Genomic DNA, 26,009 nt, shown 5'->3' with positions numbered 1-26,009 from the left:
CTGGTGCCTCCTACAGCTATAGTGAACAAAATCAATATTAATTACTTTCTAGTTAATTGTAAATTATGTTGTGGCAATTATATACCAGAAGTCTTTCTTTCTTTTTTTTTTTTTTTTTTTTTTTAAGAGATGGGGGTCTCACTACATTTCCCAGGTTAATCTTGAACTCCTGTCCTCAAAACAATCTTCCAGCTTCAGCCTCTGAGACTGCTAGGATTATGGACGTTAGCCACCATGACTGGTACAGAACTCAGTTACCATACAACTTTATCATGCTGATTGAGTCCATTTAAGTTAATACACTTACTGGTTTAGGTTTAAAGAATTTGGAGGAAGTACAAATAAATGAAAAGGAAAGCTAAAAGTGTATCTTAAAGGAGGACAAGTATCTTGGTTTTTCTAGACTGCTGTAAAAAAATACCTTAGACTGGTTGGCTTATAAACAAAACAAATTTATTTCTTACAGTTCTGGAGGCTAGGAAGCCTAAGATGAAACCTCCAGCAGAGTCAGTGTCTGATGAGGACACTCCCTTGTAAGGGAATTAAGCTCATTCATGAGGGCTCTGCCACCATGATCTAATCACTTCTCAAAAGACCTGCCTCCTACAGTGGTAATTATGTTTTAACATATAAATTTTGGGGGAGCAAAAATATTCAGATTATAGCAACAGGAAATTTAAAAAATTGCAGTTGGGAAATGGACTATGTTTGTTCATTTAGCTTCTTTAATAAAGTATAGTAATTTGCAAGTCCAAGTATAAAATGCATTAAAATTGGCCTGGTAGCGCTATAATGCTTTGTTTTGTAGTTGTAGAGAATATTTTTGAAAGTATTAACAAATAGGTTGGGAAAATATTAAATATATAGTAATAATATCTATATTTTTAAAAAATTACATACTACATTTTTAGTAAAGGAATACATATACTTTCTGAATATTGGCAAATACAGACAAGGCATGTTTTAACTTTCATTTAAACACTGAAAACAAGGAAAACAAAGGAGAAATAATAGAAATTAATAATCTTGAAGATTATCAATGAAAAATATATCATTACTTAAATTTATGACAGATTTACTCTTTTATTAGCTGTGTGCTTAGACCGTAAATAACCATATTAAAATTAAAAGTTACTTATTACATTTTAAAATTCCAGTTTTAAATATATTGATCTATCAAAATTTATCCTGTTATTTGAAAATCTACTGGCATGTTTTGGTTATGGGACTTGCACTTTTGATCAGTGCTACACGATTTGGAGATTTAATATTTTAAAATGATTAAATCATATCTAAGCATATTTAAGCGTTTTTATTCATAGTTAAACATATTTTAATATCATTTCAAATGTTTCTTTAAAATATATGCCAAGTAGAATTTTTTAATGCAAAGATACCTTTGAGGTTTTAAAACTTTATTAGCAATTTTACTCAACATGCTTTTATTACCAACTTGGTTCTACTAGAAAGTCTGATATTTCTATATTTTCCTATAATTCATTTGCAACTTTTAAAAAATATTTGAAGGTAAACTGAATAGCAGCTTAATATAACCTTATTACTTAGTTTTATAGGCTCTACTGTATTCTCCAAAATTTATATGCTGAAATCCAAATCCCTAGTACCTCAGAATGTAACACTTTTTGGAGATAGGCTCTTTAAAGAGGTAAGTAAATTAAGCAATGCCATTAGGGTGAGCCCTAATTTAATGACTTGTATTCTTATGGAAAAAGAAATCTGGACACAAACATACACAGAAGGAAGATGATGTGAAGACCCAGAGAGAAGATAGCCATCTACAAGCCAAGGAGACGGACCTGGAGCAGGTTCGTCCCTTACATCCCTGTTTGTCCATGCCTAGGCTTCCAGTGACCAGAAATGTAAGAAAATAAATCTCTGTTGTTGAAGCCACCCCATCTGTAGTACATTGTTACATCAGCCCTAGCAAATGAATGCACCTGGAATGTATAGCAACCATAATAATCAAGGGCAGTGGCACCTAGCAACTTGCATGCATACATTTTAGTTGTTTATGAATAAATTAATCTCTATCATATGATTGTTCATCACAGATGTCGTACAATACACAACTTATCCTTTCACAAGTAGCAGAAACAGAAGAATTGACTATAGATTTTGGGTGCATTGTATATGAATATGTGGTATTGCTAAAAATATTACAGAACATAAACAAGGAGTTCCACATCCAGCAAGGGAGTGTTAGGTCCTATGATGACACCTGCCCCAGTGAAATCAGTAAATATTACTTAAAATAGTGACCACTTAAACTTTCTGAAAATGGCCCTAAGGGCATACAGCAAGTGAAAAAAAATTTATTCAAGAAAATATGCAAACAGTTGTTAAGAAATGCAAAACCCTGTGTTATTTCAACCAAAAACCCACAGCGTCCCTCCAACCTCCCAGGTCACCGAGAGAGAAACTCCACATCATCTGCTACAGCCAAAAAAACAGGGTACACTCTCCACCCAAATCCCAGTCAGAGGATAATCTTCCTGAGAGGGACAGTTATATAGGAGTTAATAAGAAATTACTGGCCAGGTGCGGTGGCTCATGCGTGTAGTCCCAGCACTTTGGGAGGCTGAGGCAGGCAGATCATTAGGTCAAGAGATCAAGACCATTCTGGCCAACATGGAGAAACCCCGTCTCTGCTGAAAATACAAAAATTAGCTGGGCATGGTGCATGCACCTGTAGTCCCAGCTACTTGGGAGGCTGAGGCAGGAGAATCACTTGAACCCAGGAGGCAGAGGTTGCAGTGAGACAAGTTGGTGCCACTGCATTCCAGCCTGGTGACAGAATGAGACTCCGTCTCAAAAAAGAAAGTATTTAGACATTTAAAAGAGTTCTCAGTGGAATTTTCCTTTAATAAAAAGCAGCCACCAGATCATTTCTTTTCTAAAAAATGTAGCCTGAAACATCAAGCGCAAGCACAGATAAGCAAGCCAGAATTTTGCATAGGTGAATGCTGGCAGCTATGCCAGAAGCCAGGTATATCCAACATGGTGATTCCCTCTTGCCTTTTCCTTGTCACCATGTGTGCAGGTGCCATGGTGCTGGCCAGGTAAAAGCCCCATTTGCGTAAGAAAAGATTAAGCTGGAATAGACAGCCTCTTCATGGGCTATGTAAATGGCACACCTGGTCAAACCAATCCATTAAGCTTTATGTAAACCAAACACCACCTCCTCAAGCCTCTCTGTACAATCAACCATATCTTGCCCCAAACCCAAAACTCACGTGGGCACCTCCTTCTGCAGGGGGAAGCTCTCTCCTCTTTTGCTTGTTAAGCTTTCCACTCTTAAACTCACTTCGTGTGTGTGTGTTTGTGTGTGTGTGTCTGTGTGTGTGTGTCTACATCTTTGTTTTCCTTAATGTGAGAGAATGAACCTCAGGTATTTCCCCAGACAGTGATGCCACTTCATTTTGGGGGCTCGTCCAGTATCTGAATCAGAATGGAAGTTACAATCATCAGAGCGAGCAGTGACTATAGGAGTGAACCTTAACTTTCAACTGTCTTTTCATTTTGAGGCTCTTGGCCTCCATTTAAAATTAAATCAAATCAGTAAGAGGCATCCAATAGCCATTTAAATGCTGAAAAGGCAGCTTCCATTCTTAAAGTCTCAGATGTAAGGCTTGCTGGGGAGAACATGGAGAACCCCCCAATACCTATGAGTCACTAGGTATGTTGGCCATGCTTCAAAACAGTTTCCTTTCACGGAGGACCTAGCCATTATGTGAGGCTGGGGAAGGTGCTAAAGCAATGAAAGGGTTCTACACCCTGGTGTTATCCAAAGGCTTCTGGACTAACCCCAACCTTTGACCACCTGACTGGGTGTTGGCAAAAGGGTCCCCAGTTATCCTGTCACAAAATTTCTTCCTTTCCTATTCATGATTGCCATGTCTCCTATCCTCCTATCCTCTCTGTGTATGCAGTGTATGGGAATTGTTACAGTTCAGGGAACTAGTACTGTTAGGAAAAATTAGCAAATGCTGTAGTAACTGGGAATCCTATCTATTTTCTGTGATTCTCTAGGAGCAAAGCATCTCTCCCAATAATCACTTCTCTCTCTACTCTTCCTCCAGTGAGCATATGGTATTTCTTTTTCTTTTCTTTTTTCTTTTTTTTTTTTTGAGATGGAGTCTCGTGCTGTCACCCAGGCTGGAGTGCAGTGGCATGATCTTGGCTTACTGCAACCTCTGCCTCCCAAGTTCAAGCTGTTCTCTTGCCTCAGCCTCCCTAGTAGCCAGGACTACAGGTGTGTGCCACCATGCCCAGCTAATTTTTTGTATTTTGAGTAGAGGTGGGGTTTCACCATGTTGGCCAGGCTGGTCTCGAACTCCTGACCTCAAGTGAGCTGCCCACCTTGGCCTCCCAAAGTGCTAGGATTACAGACATAAGCCAACATGCCTGGCTGAGCACATGGTATTTCTAAGCCAACACCACCACCTAGTGGAATAGAAATCCTCTGCATGAGGCAGGATTTCAGTCTGTGCTTTGCCCTAACACTCTAGCTTCCCAATTCTCCTCCCTTTTTGTGACCCTATACTAGAGACCAGTCTGTATGCCTCTTTTATGAACAGGAAAACTCTGCTTTCAACAATTAGGAGTAAAATTCTTCCAAAGCCAAATTTAAGTTCTGATACTGTCCCATCATCAGGAAAACTGCCATTAGGACCCTACGTTCTTTTAAGGCACCCATTTTGCCCCAATTAAAACAGTGCTTAATAGTAAGAGGATTTAAAATCCAGAAGTTAATCAGAACAATTCTCTAAGGGTAAATGCTTTAGCATGGGCTATAATAGTAGAAAATAGAGTTCAATATAGCACACTCCTGATCCATCTTTTGTGGATGCACACAGATCACACGAATCTAGGAATTCAAAGGGGAATCACAAGAGGAGAACTAGGGCTGCATGGGTACACGTGACTAATCCCATCACCTGGTTTCTCTAGTTCCGTTGCTTGGAGGGTCATGCCTACAACCATGGATGGCACATCTAACAAGGGGCTAGGGTCCCTTGCTAGGACCCGGGAGGGAAAACGGTATGTGGGATACTCCTACTGTCTTCCCTTTCACCCTAGGTAACACTGAAAGGAGGGAGACTAAAGGGAAGCCTCTTCTTCTCACTTATCTTTCTAGATTGGTAACAGACAAACTTCAGCTTGCAACCCTCTGGAGTGCATTCTGAAACACTGGAACTTCTTTAACCCGAGGACTTTGAAGAGAAAAGTGACTCATTTTTTTTTTTTTTTTGCACAATGTTGTGACCTTTGCAAGCATTGTAAAACCAACCCAGCTCTTTTAGTAGTCAGGCAGGCCTATAAAGAATTAGAAAAGCAATTTCTGGGATGAACCATCTGAGAATCCCCCATACTTAGGGCTCCCTCAAGTTGTCTTCTCATTACAGGACCTTAGGCAAATAAAGGAAGACTTAGGTCGATTTTCTGACAATACCTACAGGTATTTAACTTTCCAAAATTTAACTTAGGTGTTTAACTTCACATGGAGGGATGTTATGCTGCTCCTAAGCCAAAGCCTAAATGCAGCTGAAAAGCAGGCAGCTCTACAGGCAGCAGAGAATTTCGGAGATGAGAAATGTGTTTCCTAAAATAAACTAAAAAAGAAGAAAGGAGATAGGGAAGACAAAGAAATAATAGAAAAACCATTTCAGATAGGAAGGGAAGTAGTTCCTCTTGACAACCCTGATTGGAACCCCAATAGCTCTGCCGATGAAGAGAAAAGGAAACACTTTTTAATATGCATATTAGAGAGCCTACGGAGAAAGAGGGCCAAACCTCTTAATTACTCCAAACTGTCCATGAAAGAAAAAAAAAAGTCAGATGCGAATCCCACAGCCTTAATGAAAAGGGTAAGGGGCACTAATAAAATACACCTCCTCATCCCCTGATTCAGTGGAGGGACAGCTCATTCTAAAGGACAATTTATTACACAGCTCCCAGTATTAGAAAAAAAATTACAGAAGCAGGCTATAGTAACAGAGAACCTTCTGAAGGTGGCCACTTTGGTAGTTTATAATAGGGGTGAGGAGGATGCCCAAAAGAAAGAGAGGAAACTCAGGAGAAGGGCAGAGGCCCTAGTAGCTACTTTGCAGGCTTGCAAAGTCCAGGATCCCTGAGGTGCATCTCCTAATTGCTATCAGTGTGGCAAGTCAGGGCACTTTTTAAAAAAGTGTCCAAGCACCAAAAAGAAGCCACTTCAACCCTGTCCAGCCTGTGGCAGAGACCACTGGGGATCAAACTGCCCCCTGGAGATGGAGGTCACTGAGTTCAGAACCAGTGTCACAGATGGTCCATCAGGACTGACAGGTCCCAGTGCTCAAACCCCTGGCTCCAATAGCTCAAATGGTCATTACAGCACAGGAGCCTAGGGTAATTCTGAAAATTAAAGGAAGGAACACTAGAGCCAGTCTCTCTTCTCCTCTCTAATCCAGACCTCCCCTCTTTCCATAGCCTGACCATAAGGGCCATCTCAGGAAAAACCACTCTAATCCAATACTTTTCTCAACCCCTTAGTTGCAGTTGGGGGGATCTATTATTTACAGATGCCTCCAAGCTGTTGCCACAGTGGCTATACTAGTCAGATAAGCCTCCAAATTGACCCCAAGGAATAACTGTTTACACACCACATAATGTGCAGGATTACTGTCCTCTAAGGGGAAACTTTGGCTAACAAACAACCAGTAAAGCAAGAAATTCGTAAGGCAGGATATGCAATAGTCACTCTAACTGATGTCATTGAAAGTGCGTCTCCTTCTCCAGGCAAAGCGCTCAATTAGCTGAACTGATAACTCCTGGAACAACACTTAAATTAAGCAAGTGAAAGGTAGCTAACATTTACACTGACTCCAAGTATGCTTTCTTAGTTCTCCACACTCATGCTGCCATTTGAACAGAAAGACATTTTCTTATCACTAGTGGATCTCCTATAAAATATCACCAGGAAATAACAGAAAAAAAAAAAAAAAAAAAAAAAAAAAAAAAAAAAAAAAAAAAAAAAAAAAAAAAAAAAAAAAAAAAAAAAAAAAAAAAAAAAAAAAAAAAAAAAAAAAAAAAACAGGTTATTATCCTCAGTTTTCCTTCCACAAGAAATAGCAGTAATGCATTGTAGGGGACATCAAAAGGGAACAGATGAAGTAGCAGAAGGAAATAGGTTAGCTGATCAGGCAGCTAAGTCACTGGCAAGGAAGCCTCAAGGCGTCAACACACTTCAATCCCCTTTAATCCGGGAAGGCTCTGTCAAAGAAATTACCCCTCAGCACTCCCCTTTAAAAACAAAATGGACCACTTCTTGAGGGGGTACTTCCAGCCTTCAGGATGGCTACAGTCAGCGACTGGCAGACATCATTTTTCAGCCTCCAGCCAACGGAAAATCCTTAAAATCCTTCACCAAGCTTTTCACTTGGGAAAGCATAAAACTTACCGATGTGCCCAGAGACTGTTTACAGAAGAAAACTTACTAAAAACAACCCGGATTGGAACCCCAATAGCTCTGCCGATGAATAGAAAAGGAAACACTTTTTAATATGCATCTTAGAGGGCCTTTAAGAGGATCTTAAAAATAATCCTCTGAACAGATGGCTCTTTTCTCCTCAAACCCAAAGGATAGAAAGCTATCCAGTGGAGGAATGGCAGGTAGACTTCAGCCACATGCCAAATGCAAAGGGCATGCAATACCTCCTGGTATGGGTAGACACTTTCACCAAGTGGGTAGAAGGGTTTCCATGCTGTACAGAAAAGGCCTCAGATATAATAAAAGTATTAGTTAATTAAATAACTCCCCACTTTGGCCTACCTACGTACCTTCAAAGTGACAGTGGCCCCTCATTTAAGGCAGGCATCACACAGGGGGTCTCAAAAATGCATAGGCATACAGTCATCTCCATTGTGCTTGGAGTCCTCAGGAAAGGTAAAGAAAACAAATGATATTATCAAGAGACTCCTCAGAAAACTCTCCCAGGAAACTCACCTTCCTTGGGTCACTCTTCTTTCCATGGCCTTCCTATGGGTAAGAAATATACCTTTCAAAATGCTGTATAGATGGCCTTCCTTACCAATGATTGCTTATTAGATCAGGAAACCCCTAAGTTGGTTAAGCATATTACCTCTCTGGTTCACTTCCAACAGGAATTAACACAACAATTAGCAAAAGCCCAAACCCAAGAAATAGAACCACCGTTATTTAACCCAAGATACTTGGTATTAGTATAAACACTCCTCTTTCTTTCTTCTTCCCTAAGCCTAAGCTGGGGAGTGCCCTACACTGTTCTTCTTTCAACCCCCTTGGCAATAAAAGTTACAGGAATCAACTCTTGGATACATCACACTCAAGTCAAAGCCTGGAGAGCTGAGGGAGCACCTCTGCCAGCCCAGAGGAATGTCCTAAATATCAACGTGAAGAAATAGAAGATCTTAAGCTGAAAATCACAAAAGATAAGTAACTGAGTGAGGGCTACACATCTTACTGAGTCCCACTTTTACCTCACCAAATACTTTTTGTCATTTAGACTTTTCCTCTCAAAATTCACCACCAAATATTAGAACTTTGTTTTAACATATATTTGCAAGGAAATTTTTAATCATTCATGGGATTGCATTTGTAACTTCGTAGACTGTCAAAGGGAAATTCCATATCTTAGCAAGTAAAATTTTAAATAGAAATTATCTACGACACCACCCTTGCAGGAACTGATATACTCACTCTGTGATTTGCAGTAGAACTATACGCTATGACACCTGCAATGTGGAATTCTGGTTGTAAAATTCTAATTGCTGTAATAGTGTGACTCATTATCATCTTTGTAACAGGATTAACAATTGCAGGAAAGATTTAGCCAAGGTTGTTTTGCTTAATTATTGTCCATATAGCAGGGGTAATAGTTACAGAAAAGACGTAAGCATGAAAGATTGTCACTGAGCTTGCTAGGACTTTTATTAAGATTGGTAATGTGGTGCACTCTAGCCATGAAAAGAAGTTTATAACGAAAAGAGATTTTATATAAGGATCTTGTATGGTAAATTCTTGTCCTAAAAGGAAATGACTGGGTGTTTAAAGGAAGGATGTTTAGGAGAAGTCAGAAAGTTTAAGAATGTTGTAAAATGGTCTGTGGAAGTCATGAAAGGATGAATAATTGAAGAAAAGAAATTGTCAAGATTAGCACTAAAGTTACTTTAGCCACCCAGTAAAATATTTCTTACAATCAAATTACAAATTATAAAAAGTGGCCTAGACCAAAAATTATCTTCTAATGGTGAGTCTAGGAAGGAAACACATGTATTTTCTCAAAGAAAAATATTACTTATATATTAACACTTCTGGTAAAATACAGCAAAATCTGGTGGAAGCAAGCTAGTGTTAAAATCCATTAAAATAGTTAACCGATATGAAACTTCACTGTCATAGTTATGGCCTGTAGTACCCGCACTAATAATAGTAATCTTAATACTCATGTTCAAGCCCTATATTCTAAATCTTCTTGTAAATTTATCTCTTTTTGCCTAGAAGCAATCAAACTCTAAATGCTGCTGCAAACAGAACCATGCATGCACACGCCATTCTTCTGAGGACCCTTAGCTCAACCCCAGGAGGAGCCCTAGCTGCTGTTCCCCCAAACGATGCCTCTTTTTATTTATTTATTTATTTTCCTTTTACAGGTGGAAGTGACACGTCGAGAGAATCAAGCTGAAAACACCTGGGCCGGCTGCCCTGCCCATCTGCTAAGCACTCAGCAACTCAAGTGGGAATGTCTGTTCAGAAAGAAGTCTTTATCCCTGCCCCCAGCACCAGGGCAGTAGCTCAGAGATTTGGGGGGAAAGCAAACTATAGAAGACAGCCCTAATCCTGCCTCCAGAGGAAATGACATAATTTAGGACAGTTCATGGAGAAAATCAAGCCTAGGGGTACTCTCGAAAATAGTGAAAGTTGTGCTGAAAGGGAATTGGGAGATTAACTCACTGCAGATGTAAGTCTGCTAGGTGTTTTTTGTTGTTGTTGTTGTTTGGGTTTTTTTTTTTTTTTTTTTTTTTTTTTTTTGAGATGGAGGAGTTGCCCAGGCTGGAGTGCAATGGCGCCATCTCAGCTCACCACAACCTCTGCCTCCCAGGTTCAAGCGATTCTCCTGCCTCAGCCTCCTGAGCAGCTGGGATTACAGGTGCCCGCTACCACACCCAGCTAATTTTTGTATTTTTTAGTAGAGACGGGGGCTCACCATGTTGGCCAGGCTGGTCTCCAACTCCTGACCTTGGGCGATCCGCCTGCCTCAGCCTCCCAAAGTGCTGAGATTACAGGTGCGAGCCACCGCGCCTGGTCAGGTTTGCTAGTTTTTAAAGAGGAATGGGGAAAGACATTGGAAATAACTTCTTCTGGTCATAACACATCTTAAACACTGTACTCAGGAACTATCTCTACAAAGAAGCTGGATTAGTCATTAAATTATTTTATGTCTAAAGGCATTGTTAAAAACAATTGATTAATCAGCCAGCAATTAGTGGAGTTTACACTTGAGTGTGGTTAAGAGACAGCCAGAGAAAGAGAATCACCATATCACCATCATCCCAGGTGACTCTGCACAAACCCAAGGCTGTGGCCCCTGGTGAGCATCATCAGAAGCTTCACACTGCAGAGTAACTTTGGGGTTGGGGTGAGTGTGTATGGGAGTAGGAGGAGTCGTTAGCAAAATAATCCAGGCAGTCACTAAAGTAGACAAATAAATAACAATAACAAACTGTGGATGTGGGGGAAGGTGAAAACTAATACACAGGGTTGCTGCAATATACAGTTAATTCTTATTACTAAAGTCAGTTATGTTCTATAAGTTACCACAAACACTGAATTAATAAATACTAAACTATTTGCTCTTGGGGAAAATATAGAGATCAGTTCCAGCGAGCCAAATTTTTGTCGACTGATCAATGCATACCCTTGTTATTTGTATGTTTCTGTTTGAAGAAACTTTATGTAATATATATTCTTGATTCATTAACATTAAACTCAAGGCCAACAGCACTATTACTCACATCTCGACAAAGCTTACCTAACACATGTATTATCTCCATAGAGCCCACTGGGACAAAAGACAACACTTTAGCACTATGCTTGGGGATCGTTTTAAACAGTGAAATAGCACAAAAAGAGTGGCTCTGACAGACTGTGAAAAGACACTTGTTTATAATATGAGATTGCCATGTTTGACCTCAATTGAGAACATGTGCATTGGGTGACTAAAATATGTCACTTGCCTTCTTCTATCCATGAAAGACCACAAAGGCACAGTGAATATTGATTTGGGGGTGGGGGGGCAGGGGGTGTCAAATTTTAGCAAGTAGGTAAATTCACATATATGGAATTTGTGAATAATGAAAACCAGCTATATGATCTAAATGGCCCAATTTCCAACAAAAAATTACTAGACATGCAAAGAAACAGGAAAATATGACCCATATAGATTTTAAAAAGCAGGCAACAAAAATGATGAAAGCAAACAGAATTCACATTTGAAAGACAAAGCCTTTAAAGTAGCCACTGTAAATAAGCTTAAAAAACTAAATGAAACCATGATTAAACAAGTAAAGGAAGATATGATGACAGTGTTCAATGTTGACTGTGATTGGGCTGATGATGCATACATGCCCAGACATAAATTTTCATTTTGTTTAGTAAGAATAAGATGTGGTTCATTGTTGGAACAGGTCACTGAAAAACTGTTGACTGACATAAATTCATTTCATAAAATATATGAGCTATTTATATAACATATGTAAATGATGCTTTTATATTAAGCCCAATGAAATAAAGTTTAAAAATTCAGAATGTTATAAGAAAGCATGATGAAACTATTATTCATCTTTACATTTTTATACTTCTCGTGTCCTTTAGTTGCTTATTTGTTAAGGTATATCTTTTGTAAGCAATATATACCTGAGGTTTTTTAAAGATAATATTTAATTTGTGCATTTTAACAAGGGACTTAAAATCTGTATATAATTTTGGTTATTACTGATATATTTGAACTCATGTCAACTATTGCCTAATATGTTTAGTCTTTATTATGATTTTATTTTTTTCTTCAAATTCTTTCTGAATTTCTCTTAGATTATTTCTTTTTGTGCTAATTTGGAAATTATAAATTTTATTCATATTATGTTATTAATTACTTCAATATTTTATCAACCATACTTACTTTCATAATTTCCTGAATCTAATGTAAATTAGTGCATTAATATTACCCTTCCTCAAAAGAGGTGAATGTCAATACTCTCTAAGTCTTCTATGAATTATTTTACTATCTAGCTGTACTGTTGAGTCCATTGTGTCTTGTTTAAAATGTTTTCTATTTTATTCCCTTTTTTCAGCATGTTTTGAGAAACTTAGATTGTATTTTCTGTGACTTATCTTTTTAGCTTCAGGCTATTTTTTTCATGCTGATAGGTCTATATCTTAATTTTTTTTTACTAGAATCTATACAATATAAATTATTGTCTCTCTGCCCCAGAATATCTCCACTGTGTTGTTATTTTAAGTGACAGTTTAGCTAGGTTTAGAATTCAGCATTGACAGTTATTTTCATTCATTTTTTTGAAAATATTAATCCAATTTATGTCTGAAATAAATTTTTACAGATAAAAGTTCCATTGTGCAATGCTATTTATCTGTTGATCATCTGTTTTATATGATGAGTAATTTTTATTTTTGCTTTATCACTGTAATTCTTTATTTTAGGTATAAAATTTCTTGGTTTGGATGTGTTTTACTTTCCTCTTCAACACTAGATATTTATTTTATTTTAAAGGATTTATACATTCCTTCAATTCTTAAAAACCGTCAGACATATCTTTTTTTTCAACAATGTCTCTGTACTCCGTGTTCTGTCATTGTCTGAAACTTTTGCTAGACATCTGTTGGAGCATCTCAATAGGTTCCTCATTTCTCAAATTCATTTTTATGTTCTAATTTTCATCTATCTTTTTGTCATTAATTCTACATTCTGTTTGTCCATACTACCTGTTTTTTTCATCATATTAGCAATATATCTATATATTATGTGCGTATATTTATATCTGTATCTATATAATGTGTGTATATTTATATCTATATGCTCCTATTTGGTCTTTTCAGTTCTCTTAGGCCTTGAATCTGTCTCTCACTGCTTCATAAATTGTTATTCTTTCTTTTTGGGTATTTCTACTTTTATTCCTTTGAGTACTTTACCATATTTATTTTATGTCTTTTTCACATTGCTCATTGGACTTAATTCATTGGAATGGATTAACCCATTTATTGAAATTATGAGCTATTGTTTATTAATTTAGTTTTTCTGTTATGTTGTGAAATTTAGGCTGCAGGCTCATCTTAAGAGCTGCTTCTCTTCATTTTTCTCCTTCCTTCTCTTTCTTCTTAAACCTACTTCCCTCTAAACCCATAATATCATGACCTCTCTTTCATGTCTGAAATTATGTTTTACTCTACCTGATAAAACAAGTTTTTCATTTCAAAATCTGCAATTATATTGGTAATCCAGGGCTGTCATTCTGTGGAGGCAGTATTGATCCATTGTGGTGGTCAGTGCTTGTCTTGCTCACGGTCCTGGTCATGTGGCTCCCCACAATGCAACAACAGCTCAATGTCAAATGTAGACCTATGCAATCCTTGTGGGTATTTAACCTCCTTTCCCAGAAATAGAGAATATACCATTGCTTTAGTCTTATACAGTGAGCCTGGTTCTCCATCTTGCCATTTCTGAAACACGTTTGCTTCCTTTTTTTCCCCCCAGCCTGGAATTCAGGTCTGTGCCTTCTAGTTCCGTACATTTCTCTGTATTTTAGGTGAACCGACATTTTATATTGTCTCTGACCACGGTTATGTAGTTTTAATTTGTTTTGACATAAATTTAGCCAATTTTTCTAAATTTAATTAGAGGTGTTGGCTATTTCTCTGTGAATTCTCAGTACAACCTTGACAGGAAGAGAATATACTTCGATAATCAAAGTTGGGTAGAGATGGCTGAAGAGACAACTAAAAAATGCATGCTGTATCATCAGAAAGTGCAAATGGTCATAAAGTTTACTTTTCTCCACATTTCCTCTTTTAAACTGAAGATAATCTACCAGGGTAATTACATGTTATTCTTTTGATTTTAAATTTTATTACTAAATTATCATTATTTCCTTTTACAATATGCAATCTTTTAAATTTTAATGACATGCAGATATTTTAAAGTTCCAGAATATGTCATTGCATTGTCTTCTGTATTTGAGTCTTTGTGCTTTTATTACTTATCTGCCTATGCTATTTAATGCTATAGAAATATAGAAATCAGCTTTAGAAATTCAAAACACATTTTCTTAGCTTATCGTGTGAAGTAATGACCAACATAGATACATATGTATCTATGTTGGTCTTTGCCCCAAGTTCCTGACACAGAGCACCTAAAACCCTGCTTGACAGGGATGATAGGAGAGTAATTGTTCTAATATTTGAACTTTGACTGCAGTTCCTGACACAGGGCTCCTAAATAACCTTGGAATTTTCTGGGTGATAGGAATGTCTGTTGTTCTAATGAGGCAACTCTTAATGCACTGGTCGTAAGAAAGATCAAGCCATGATTAGAAGCTTAGAGCATTGGCTGGGCAAAGTGCTGTGTAATCCCAGCACTTTGGGAAGGCGAGAGAATCACTTGAAGCCAGGAGTTCAAGACCAGCCTGAGCAACATGGTGAGACCCCCATTTCAAAAAAAAAAAATAATAATAAACAAGCTTAGAACTTTCAACCTCATCAACTAGAACAAAAATTTGAGTCATTAGCTAACACGTCTCTTTCTGACTGGGAAGCAAAACTGAGATAAAAAGAGTATTAAAGCAGTAAATATTTATCAAATAAAATTGAGGTTTTTATTTCTTTTGGTTGCTCAACTGCCAAGCACATAACAGATGCTCAACAAATATTTTTTCATTGTTCTTCTTTTTTAATTCATTCATTTAGTGTTTGGAGTTTATACAGATTTTACATAATAATTTTTTGGGTCATCTGATTTAACAACTAAGAAAATAACACTAACGGTGTTGAGAGAGTTTGGAAAGACGGTCTGTGTATCATGCATTACGATTTGCCATCCTGAAATGAAATGCCAGCCAAAACATTTTTTACAGACAACATTTAGTAAACATTAGTAGTGTTTTAATAAACTTTTGTGTTGTGTAGTTTGCAGAGATAATATAAATGCTCCTTATGAAGTCCACAATTAATAATCCAAGAGTTAAAACTGAAAAAAAAAAAAACCAGGATGTTCTAAGAGGGATATGGTGGCACAATGAATGATCCTTACTCATCTCATTCATTAGCTATTCTTATAGGATTATGTATGTACTCTGCTTCTTCTTTAGGTACTGTTAAAGTGAAAACACGACAAAAACAAAAGCTAATTTTTTTCTTTGTATGCTTAAAGATGACATTCAAAAACAGATAAACTAGTCACTATCATCATTTAACTGTCAGCCTTTGGATTGTGCTAATTTTACAAAAACATGGCTCTTCTCTAACTTTTCTTCATTTCTTTTTTGTATACTTTGTTCTGTTATCCTTAGAATTAATCCCATGAAGTCATTCTGTCATCTTAATTTAGCAACACCATTCCTTAGAAGGGTTTGCAAGTATAATCGCATCGTGACACACAAATTATGATAAACTATGGGACCAAATCATGCTTCTTAATGAAATAATACATTTGCATGGATTGAAGCTGATATACAAAACATGTCTGCAAACAGCCTGATACTAGCCAAGTTTTGTTGAATCCCACAATAAAAACATACTTGCATTGTATTTGTATTGCAGCTTGAAAATTCAAATGGAAATAGCCTGATGTATGTATACCAGAAGAAAACTTTAAATACAATTTAAAATTAAAAATAAATTTTATTTTGTTAATTCATATTAATAAAACAATTATCTTAACATCGGCACGATTTGCTCTGTTTGATCTTCCGGTTTCGTGTTTTAGACTCAGCAATCTCTATCTTCTATAGAGTTGATTACTTATAATTTCATAGAGCCAAGATTCTTGAGAACACATCACTGAAAATGAAATTTGAATTGTATGTTTTTTGTATCAGTTCAGTCTGAGGGATTTCTGATGATTCCTTCTACAAATCCCAGCAAGAGAATAGTTTATTTTGCTCCTTTGTACCAAGAGATAAGATTTTACAGTTTAAATGGTTATCAGTGTTGGAACATTAATACACTTGCAGAAAATAGAGGTACCATCTTCTTAATGTTTACATTATTAGATAGAAAAACCAGTGCCTAATTTTCTTTGTAAACCCATAATATTCTCTGAAAAATAGAGAGTCCTCTTTATAAGGAGATCATGAACTATTCAAGTAGAATTGGCACTTAAAATTTGTCTATCTTCATCTCATTCTCAATTAAAGAATTTCTTCTTCAAGTTTCTTATTAAATAATAATTTGGGGTCTACTGGAGGAATTTCAAAATGTGAGCCCACTAGTCTCTTTCAACTAATAATTTCAACATTTTTTCTTTATTTTGTAGTTTTCTTCCCTGTAAAATATATTCTGTTCCTCGACCAGTATTTATGGAACACTGTGCTAGGAATAAATAATGAAACCGAGCTTGCATTTAAGAGCCAGTCATCAACTGGAAAAACACACCAACAGCTGCTAATTCCTACCTCAGCTCAGATTAGGTATTTGAAGAGAAGTGTGCCCCTAAGTTTCTCTTTCTAGATTGGAAATCTGTGAGTACATAGCAACTCAGGTGACTGTCCAGATGCTATCCTCCTTGTCACCTTCTTTTCATGCTGTCTAGTTCAGCGATACTCTTTTATAAATATGGAACCAATACTTACTATTAGACCTTTAGGTGTATATGCCCATAGCAAAGAAAAAAATTACGAGTGACATTATTTATTCCTTTGATAATTTTAATTTAAATATACACCATTTCTTAGATTTCCCCGTCTTATATTCATTATTTTGAGTCTGTTGTCTCAGGTTACCAAACACACTTTACGTTATTTTTCATAGCATGGTGCCATCTATGATTTTTTTCAATTTCCTTTTCTATATTGTAATCTGATTAGTCAATAAAAATAAGGTGGGGGTCAATGACAAAACGCTAAGCTATATGATTATAGACCTCTCTTGACTGGGACACGAAGTCTGTGGAAAAAGCGATGGTGTATACATTTTTTAAGAAGGTTATTCAGTTTTGATATGATATTCAAATAGGTCTTGAGACTTCATCCTTCCCTAATATATTTAAGAGTTAGTCCTCAAAAATAAATTAATAATGTCAACATGCATTACATCTGAATTTAGACTAATATTAATTCGTCTACAGTATGTATGATACAGCCTTCCTTTAAGACATGATTTTGGTGTTACATCTACAATCCATAGTAAGCAAATTCCTTACTTAACATTAAAATGTTTCACAAAAAGATAAACACCAAGGAGAACAAATTCCTTTAACAAAACCAAAACAAAGTAAGAACACTTGTTTCCATAAGGTACAAACATATTTTAATTACTCTAATAAAATACCTTGAATTAATGCATGTATTTTTGCATTTTGAAGAACCCAAGCCCCCTTAATCACAAAAATCTGCAGTTGAAAAATATTTTATTGGAGTTTTGTGATGTACTTTCAAGGAGATACACAATGTCTAAGTAATCATGTAATCTCAGTAATCTCTGCGTGTTCTGATAAAGTTTACAAATAGCTCTATACTTTAATTTAAAATTGTATTGTTTTAATAAATTAGTAAACAAAACAACCATGACTGTGATGCTAATCTAAGTTACTCACACTCTTTTATTTGACACTTTTTGTTTCCCTAGTAACACTTTCTTCTCTTATCCAAACACTTATCACTTGTTTTTATTTTCTGCCGTTAACTTCTAAGTTTTATGAAGGAATATGCCTATCTTATTCTCTGTTTTATCCCCAAATTCTAGCATGGGGCCTGGCATACAATGCATGAGCACTGACTGTCTTTGACTGAATTATAAAACAAAATGAAGGTAAAAGTTCTGGGAAACAGAAGATTAAGAACTTCAACTAAATATTGCTTGACCACAATTTACTCTTGAGAAAAGGCCACATTTCACCCTTGAGAAAAGCAAGCGGATACAACTTATTATTTCTAAGGTCCATCCAACTCAGATATGGGGTTTTCATTATTTCATTTGTGATCGAAGAATTGACAAGAACTAAAAATATATGTAGAATGTTCTTTCCCAGAAGGCCTTATTAAATTTTAAGCCAAGCTCGCTCGACAGGCATGGATGTTAGGAGAGTCCAGGTGCTGTTTTAAACACCACATCCTTTTCAACAATGTAGAAGCTGCTTTCCACTGCAAGGAAACATACTACAGCCCTTCACCCTCATCTTCCCACAGTGGAGGGGCGGCCATGCACTTCCTGGAGAATAAGCACATACTCTGCAGTGGGCACAAGGAGCTGGCTCAATTCTATGGGAATGAGGAGTAGCTACAATCTCACTGTGTTAGGGCATAATAGCGTCCTTTAATTACACATCTACAGGGCTTCCTTAGCTGCTAGGAGACCCCACTCAAGTGTTCAATGAAGGAAACCCTCTTGATTCAAAGATTCAGGATATGCGGATTTGAATAGCCACTGCATCCTGCCCCCCTGGTGCCACTCTAGCCCTCTGTCGCCTGCAGATGGCCTGGCCTGGCAAACACTCGCCTTGTTCAAAGGGAGATTAGCAGGTGTTAAAGACCAGTGGCTCTTAATCAAGTATTTCCCCTAATGTAATCAGAAAACTGAAAGAACATGGAAAAGGAAAGTTACAGATACAAAGTTAGCAGCTGTTTGAAGCATTTTATGTAGAAAGTGGATACTCATAGATTTTTAATGCACAGAACCCTTAGAAGCCCCTCTACAAAAATAGACTTCCTGTAATCTGACCATGAGACTTCACTTGCCAAGTCCTTTTGTCCCCCTGAATCGAACTATTGTATATTTTTATATACTACCATTCATGCATATATAAATTAGCAATGGAAAAATCAGCCTAATTATTATCCACTTCAGATATCAGAATTGAATCTCTAAGCATGGATAAGGAAATGCAAAGTTATTCAGAGTAGATACCTTTACTGGGTGTATTTTATTTGAATCTGAATTATCTGAGGTTGTTAGGATGATTGCCTACAATGACAATTTGCAATCACACCCAAGCAAAACTAAAGTTATCTATACCTTGCATTATGTTTCTGTTCGCTTACTTTTAAAATATTATTAAGACTTTTTTTCTCACTATGTTTCTCACATGCATCGATGCACACTAGAAGTATCTTTTGGTAGAAAAACAACATTTATCTTGGTTTAAGATAGGAGGCAAGTCTACTTTATGAGAGTAGCAATTATTTGTAAGACACAATTATGTAATAGAATGAATGGAAAAAAACGGAATTCAGAATCCATACCATCCACAGCTGGATTAATACAGCTCAAGTATTTTTCACCATGGTGTTCCGTAGCCTATTCCTTTTTTTTCTGCAGTATTTCTCTAGTGACAGTGCCATCAAACTAAACTCATCTCTTTAGCCCTGAAAGTTCTCTGTAATCAGAATTATAGCCAGATTTTTAACCTTAGTCCTAATACATTTCCAATATTATTCTTTTGCTCTAATGAATTCTGGTTATTTGCTACTCATTCCACACTTTAAGGTCATATTAACCAAGATAATTTAAGAATGCTTGTGGCATAGCTCAGAAGACAATGTGTAATTTTTTCATAAATAAAACATTTAAAATCAAATACATTTTTTTCTGTCTAACATACGTTTGATTCTAAAACCACGTATAAAGAATACTAAGGCAAAAGGTAAGAAAAAAAATCTACTTTGATCTGAAGTTCCTGTCTTAAAGTGCATGACAGAATGTTTTTGAAAACCTGACTGAATCTCACATACATAGTGCCTCACAGAGAATTGCAAGATAGCAACTCAAATGTCACTTGTTTAGTTAGGGAGGCTTATGTGACAGACTTAAATAAAGTGTGTGCATTCTACTTCTTATGAACTATGCTTATGAGCACAAATTGTAGTTTAAAGTCATTTTAAAACCATTTTAAAGACTAAAACGTGATAATGTTTCCTGTGAAAAATATATTTTGTATTTACTACTACAGATTTTGTGATTATGTGCATGGTTTTAGGAATATATTATACAACATTTCTCTATTGTCAATAAAAAGGGTCAATTATTTTAGTGTGTACTAAATCTCAGGCCGTACTTTGTGTGGGTAAACATTTTATTTTATTAAACTCATTTTAAAACTCATTTTTTGAGGTTGTATGTATTATGATACTAATTTTATAGATGAGAAATCAGGTTCTAACAGGTGAAGTAGATTGTACATATTTGCATATTCAGTAAGTGTGAGGCCATGATATGGCTAGCCAGTTCTCCCAACACCATTTATTAAACAGGTAATCCTTTCCTCATTGCTTGTTTTTATCATGTTTGTCAAAACTCAGATGGTTGTAGAGGGATGGTCTTATTTCTGCGTTCTTTATCCTGTTCCATTGGTCTATGTGTCTTTTTTTTTTTTTTTGTATATGTATCGTGCTGCTTTGGTTATTGTAACTTTGTAGTATAGTTTGAAGTCTGGTAGTGTGATGCCTCTGGCTTCATTATTTTTGCTTAGGATTATCTTGGCTATGCAAGCTATTTGCTGGTTCCATATGGATTTTAAAATAGTTTCTTCTAAATCTGTGAAGAATGTCAATGGTAGATTAATGGGAATAGCATTAAATCTATACATTACTTTGGGCAGTATGGCCATTTTCATGAGATTGATTCTTCCTATCCATGAGCATGGAATGTTTTTCCATTTGTTTGTGTCCTTTCAATTCTCCTTGAAGAAGTCCTTCACTTCCCTTCTTAGCTACAATCCTAGGTGCTTTATTCTCTTTGTAGCAACTGTGAATGAGAGTTCGTTCATGATTTGGCTCTCTGCTTGCCTGTTGTTGGTAGGTAGGAATGCTTGTGACTTTTGCACATTGATTTTGTGTCCTGAGACTTTGTCGAAGTGGCTTACCAGCTTAAGAAGTTTTTGAGGTGACAGGATGGGGTTTTCTAGATATACAATCACGTCATATGCAAACGAAGACAATTTGACTTCCTCTGTTCCTATTTGAATAACCTTTATTTCTTTCTCTTGACTGATTGCCCTGGCCAGAACTTCCAATACTATGTTGAATAGGAGTGGTGAGAGAGGTGATTCTCGTTTTGTGCCGGTTTTCAAGGGGAATGCTTCCAGCTTTTGGCCATTCAAGTATGATATTGGCTGTGGGTGTGTCATAAATGGCTCTTATTATTTTTAGGTATGTTCCTTCAATACCTAGTTTACTGAGTGTTTTTTAACATAAAGGGATGTTAAATTTTATCAAAGGCCTTATCTGCATCTATTGAGATAATCATGGTTTTTGTCTTTAAATCTGTTTATGTGATGGATTACATTTATTGATTTGTGTATATTGAAGCATCCTTGCATCCCGCAGATGAAGTCAACTTCATTGTGGTGGATAAGCTTTTTTGATGTGCTGTTGTATTCAGTTTGCCAGTATTTTCCTGAAAATTTTTGCATTAATGTTCATTAGGGATATTGGCCTGAAATTTTCTTTTTTGTTGTTGTTGTATGTCTGCCAGGTTTTGTTGTATGTTGCCAGCATCAAGATGATGGTGTCCTCATAAAAGAAGTTTCTCCTTTTTGATTGTGTGGAATCATTTCAGAAGAAAGGGTGTCAGTTCCTCTTTGTATTTCTGGTAGTATTCAGCTGTAAATCCATCTGGTCCTGGGCTTATTTTGGTTGGTAAGCTGTTTATTATTGCCTCAATTTCAGAAGTTGTTATTGGTCTCTTCAGGGATTCAGCTTCTTCCAGTTCAGTCTTGGGAGGGTGTATGTGTCCAGGAATTTATCCTTTTCTTCTAAATTTTCTAGTATATTTGCATATAAGTGTTCATAGTATTTTCTGATGGTTGATTGTATTTCTGTGGGATCAGTGGTGATATTTCCTTTATAATTTTTTACTGTGCTGATCTGATTCTTTTCTCTTTTCTTTTTTATTAGTCTAGCTAGTGGTCTATATAGTTTGTTATTTTTTTCAAAAAACCAGCTCCTGAATATACAGGCACCCAATACAGGAGCACTCAGATTTATAATACAAGTTCTTAGAGACCTACAAAGAGACTTAGACTCCCACACAATAATAGTGGAAGACTTTAATACCCCCTGTTAATATAAGACAGATTATCAAGACAGAAATTAACAAAGATAGTCAGGACTTGAACTCAGCTCTGGATCAAGTTGACCTGATAGATATCTATAGAACTCTTCACCCCAGAACAACAGAATATATAGTCTTCTCAGCACCCCATGGCACTTACTCTAAAATTGATCACATAAATTCCTCAGCAAATGCAAAATAACTGAAATCATGACAAAAAGTCTCTCAGCCCACAGTATAATCAAACTAGAAATCAAGATTAAGAAAATCACTCAAAACCATACAACTACATGGAAATTGAACAAATTGAATGACTCGAGTAAGTAATGAAATTAAGGCAGAAATCAAGAATTTATTTGAAACAAATGAGAACAAAGAAACAACAAACCAGAGTCTCTGGCACGCAACTAAAGCAGTGTTAAGATGGAAATTTATTGCACTAAATGCCAGTATCAGAAAGCTAGAAGGATCTCGGATGGACACCGTGACATCACAACTAAAAGAACTGGAGAACCAAGAGCAAACAAACCCCAAAGCTAGCAGAGGACAAGAAATAATCAAGATCAGAGCAGAACTGAAGGAGATAGAGATACAAAAAATCTATCTCTGAAGGAGACAGAGACACAAAGAGAATAAAACACCTAGGATTATAGCTAACAAGGAGATAGAGACACAAAAAAACTTCTACTTCCTGGTCTTTATTTCTAAAGGAAGAAATATCGTGGTCCCACAGAATGCAGTGTGATCTCGTGATGATTAAAGAAGAGACTTATGAAATGCCAGTGTCTCAGAAATTAACTAAGCATCTCCCATGCATACTCTGTGTCTTCTGGTACCTAGAGGCATTATATATTACTTGTTCTTCAAAGGATCATTTATAATATTGCCTGCCACCACATGCAATTCATATATATAGAGAGAGGATGAGGTAAATAAATATAGAAAACATTATTTCTTTAAAAATAGCATGCTTGAGATATTTAGACATTGTCAAAGTAATATTTAAAATAATATAATAAGTAAATCCATCACAAATTACCTGTTTTTCAAAGGATGTTGCCAAACTATAAAGCCACTTTATAGCTTTTACTACACTTGTAATTATCCACTGTGTAATTAACCCTTTCATATGACAAAGAATGACAGCTTTATAGTTATTCTCATGGTGCATGTACCAAAAATTTATATTTTTGGAGATAGTTTTATAAATTATGTGCCAGTTGTTGCTAATATTGAATTGAAGGCAAGTCTCACCTCCCTAGAAAGTCTTATTTAGGCAGATTATGTAACACAACATGATGACTATCATCTGTTTAAATATATGTGTGTATATATGTATATGTCCACACACAAATACATGTACATGTATACATATATGCAGCTGCTCTTAGAGATTCTATAGGCACTATTTGAGAACAATACAAATACAGAAGCCCTAGAAAACATGTTTAACTTATACAATGTTAGAGTAGAAATTCTCCCTACAACCTGCTCAAATTGGATTTTTAACATGTTTTCCTTTATTGAAATGAATATAAAATGTAAATAATGGAACATTGGGTTTTTTAAGAAAATCAAGAGCAAAAATTAGTCATTGATTAATAAATCTAATTATTTACAATATTTGTAGTAAAAATCTGTGGGCATATAATTCAATAAAAAAGGAAAGTCATTTTTAAAAATGTGCTATGTACTTAGTAAAAACATTACAGGATGTCTGTCAATGCTGATATCCCTTCAATTTCTGACTTTTTGATCCTCATCTATACTCGTACACCTTGTTAGTAGCTAATAAGCTGACATTTTAAGTATATTTCAATAAAGCTAGTGAAATGTCTAGATCTCACTGTATTAGGTAGTTGTGCTGCTTTGTAGTCTGTTTATTCTCTTTTTTCTTATTTGTAAGATAGTATTCTTGCAAGCAAATCACAATTGTTTGTCCATTCTGAGTGGATGATTTCTACATTCAAATCAGATCAATTTTAATGCTCTAATCTTAAACAACAGAGAATAGCTAATGTGTCAGACACGAGATTCCTGTGATGGCTGAATAAAGCCAACTGCGGTATGCCAGTACCAGAGTAAAGACATTGACATGCAAATTCAGACGGTATGGCCTACAGGTAGCTATCAGTCTGAAGGAAAAAGATGAACATGAATGTCAGCAAATGAGAGAAATCGTTGTTCAAAGATTCACAACTGTATTTCAGAGTAATGCAAGAAAGTTGTAACTAAGGGCTACATCACCTGACAAAACTGTCTAAAGCTTTAACAAGGATAAAATAATAAAAACACAATTTCCTAGATTTTCTGTATCTCACTAGGAATCCTACACTGAACTAAGCACTTGCTTTTTGTTCAGTATCTAAATTTATCTTTCCAGCAAGCCTACGAGGTTGGCATCTAACAGATTATAAAACCAAAGCTCACTGTAGGTAAATAGTAAAAGTCAGATTAAAATACAAATTAATCTTGACTCCAAACTATCCCAGATAGTTTAGGACCACATGTGGAAGTAAAAAAGCGATGTTCAATTGGATAGTAAGTTTTCATTAATGCCATCTAACAGGTGATAAGCTGAGGAAGGTTAATAGGACCAGTTAGTAAGCAGAACTTTGGAATTATGAGTGAGTGTATTTGTTTCCTACTGCTATGGTAAAACATTACTATAAATATATTGATCTAAAACATCTTCCTTAGATGTCTGAAGTCTGAAAGGGTCTCACCAGTCTAAAACCAAGGTGCAAACAGGGCTGTTTTTCTTTCTGGAGACTCAAGGAACAAATTCATCTTCTTGCCTTTTCTAGCTTCTAGAGACTGCCTTCATTCCTGCGTGATGACTCCCTTCCACCCTTAAAGAGAGCAATGGCCAGCTGAGTCTTTCTTACACCTTGTCACTCTAACACAAGCTCTTCTTTCCTTTTCTTCCACATTTAAGGGTCTTGTGATTACATTTGATCCTGAGAATCCATGATAATCTCCCTTTTTTAAGGTCAGTTGATTAGAAACCTTGACTTCATCTGCTAAATTTAGTGTCTTTTTCTATTTAACATATTCACAGATTCCAGGGATTAACCCATTTATGCCTGAGGTTGCAATATTTTGAATTTTGAAATTAGACATTGGCAATGACCTTGAGCAGTAGGATATAAATAAATCCCATATGCTTCACATTCCAATAATGAAACACTAGGAATAAATGGGTTTTAAGATGAAAACATCTCTGGGAAACCATTAGTCTGACAGAACAGTAAGGAAGTCATTAGAGTCTGAACAGCAATTGTCAGAGCCCAGGAACCATGAACTTGAGATGCAAGATTGAAATTCAGCAATGTAAAATCATGTTACGCAGGTCAATGTTGGGTACGCTAGGGGTTCTTGAATATTTTTCTGTGGTGAATTATTGAAATAGGGCTATTAAAACTTTCTTTGGGGATCCAAGAAAATATGTGCAAACCAAAAGTCCGTAAACACGTTTTGATGGACCACATTAACACTTCTACGTTGAGATTTCTGAATTTTTTGCATAACTGGCAGCTTTGTGCCTATAATTCTCCCAAAACACTGTAGATAAATAGTGGCTGCCTGTTTCCTACGATACATACACTTCCCCCGAATTCTTACTACTCTCGCTGTTTCCTGACAAAGTGGTTTGTGTCTATTGTTATTTGTGATACCTCATCAAACATTTACATTT

This window comes from Nomascus leucogenys, chromosome 21 (assembly GCF_006542625.1).
Source record: "Nomascus leucogenys isolate Asia chromosome 21, Asia_NLE_v1, whole genome shotgun sequence".
Lineage (NCBI taxonomy): Eukaryota > Metazoa > Chordata > Mammalia > Primates > Hylobatidae > Nomascus > Nomascus leucogenys.
Note: the sequence above shows the minus strand (reverse complement) of the source record.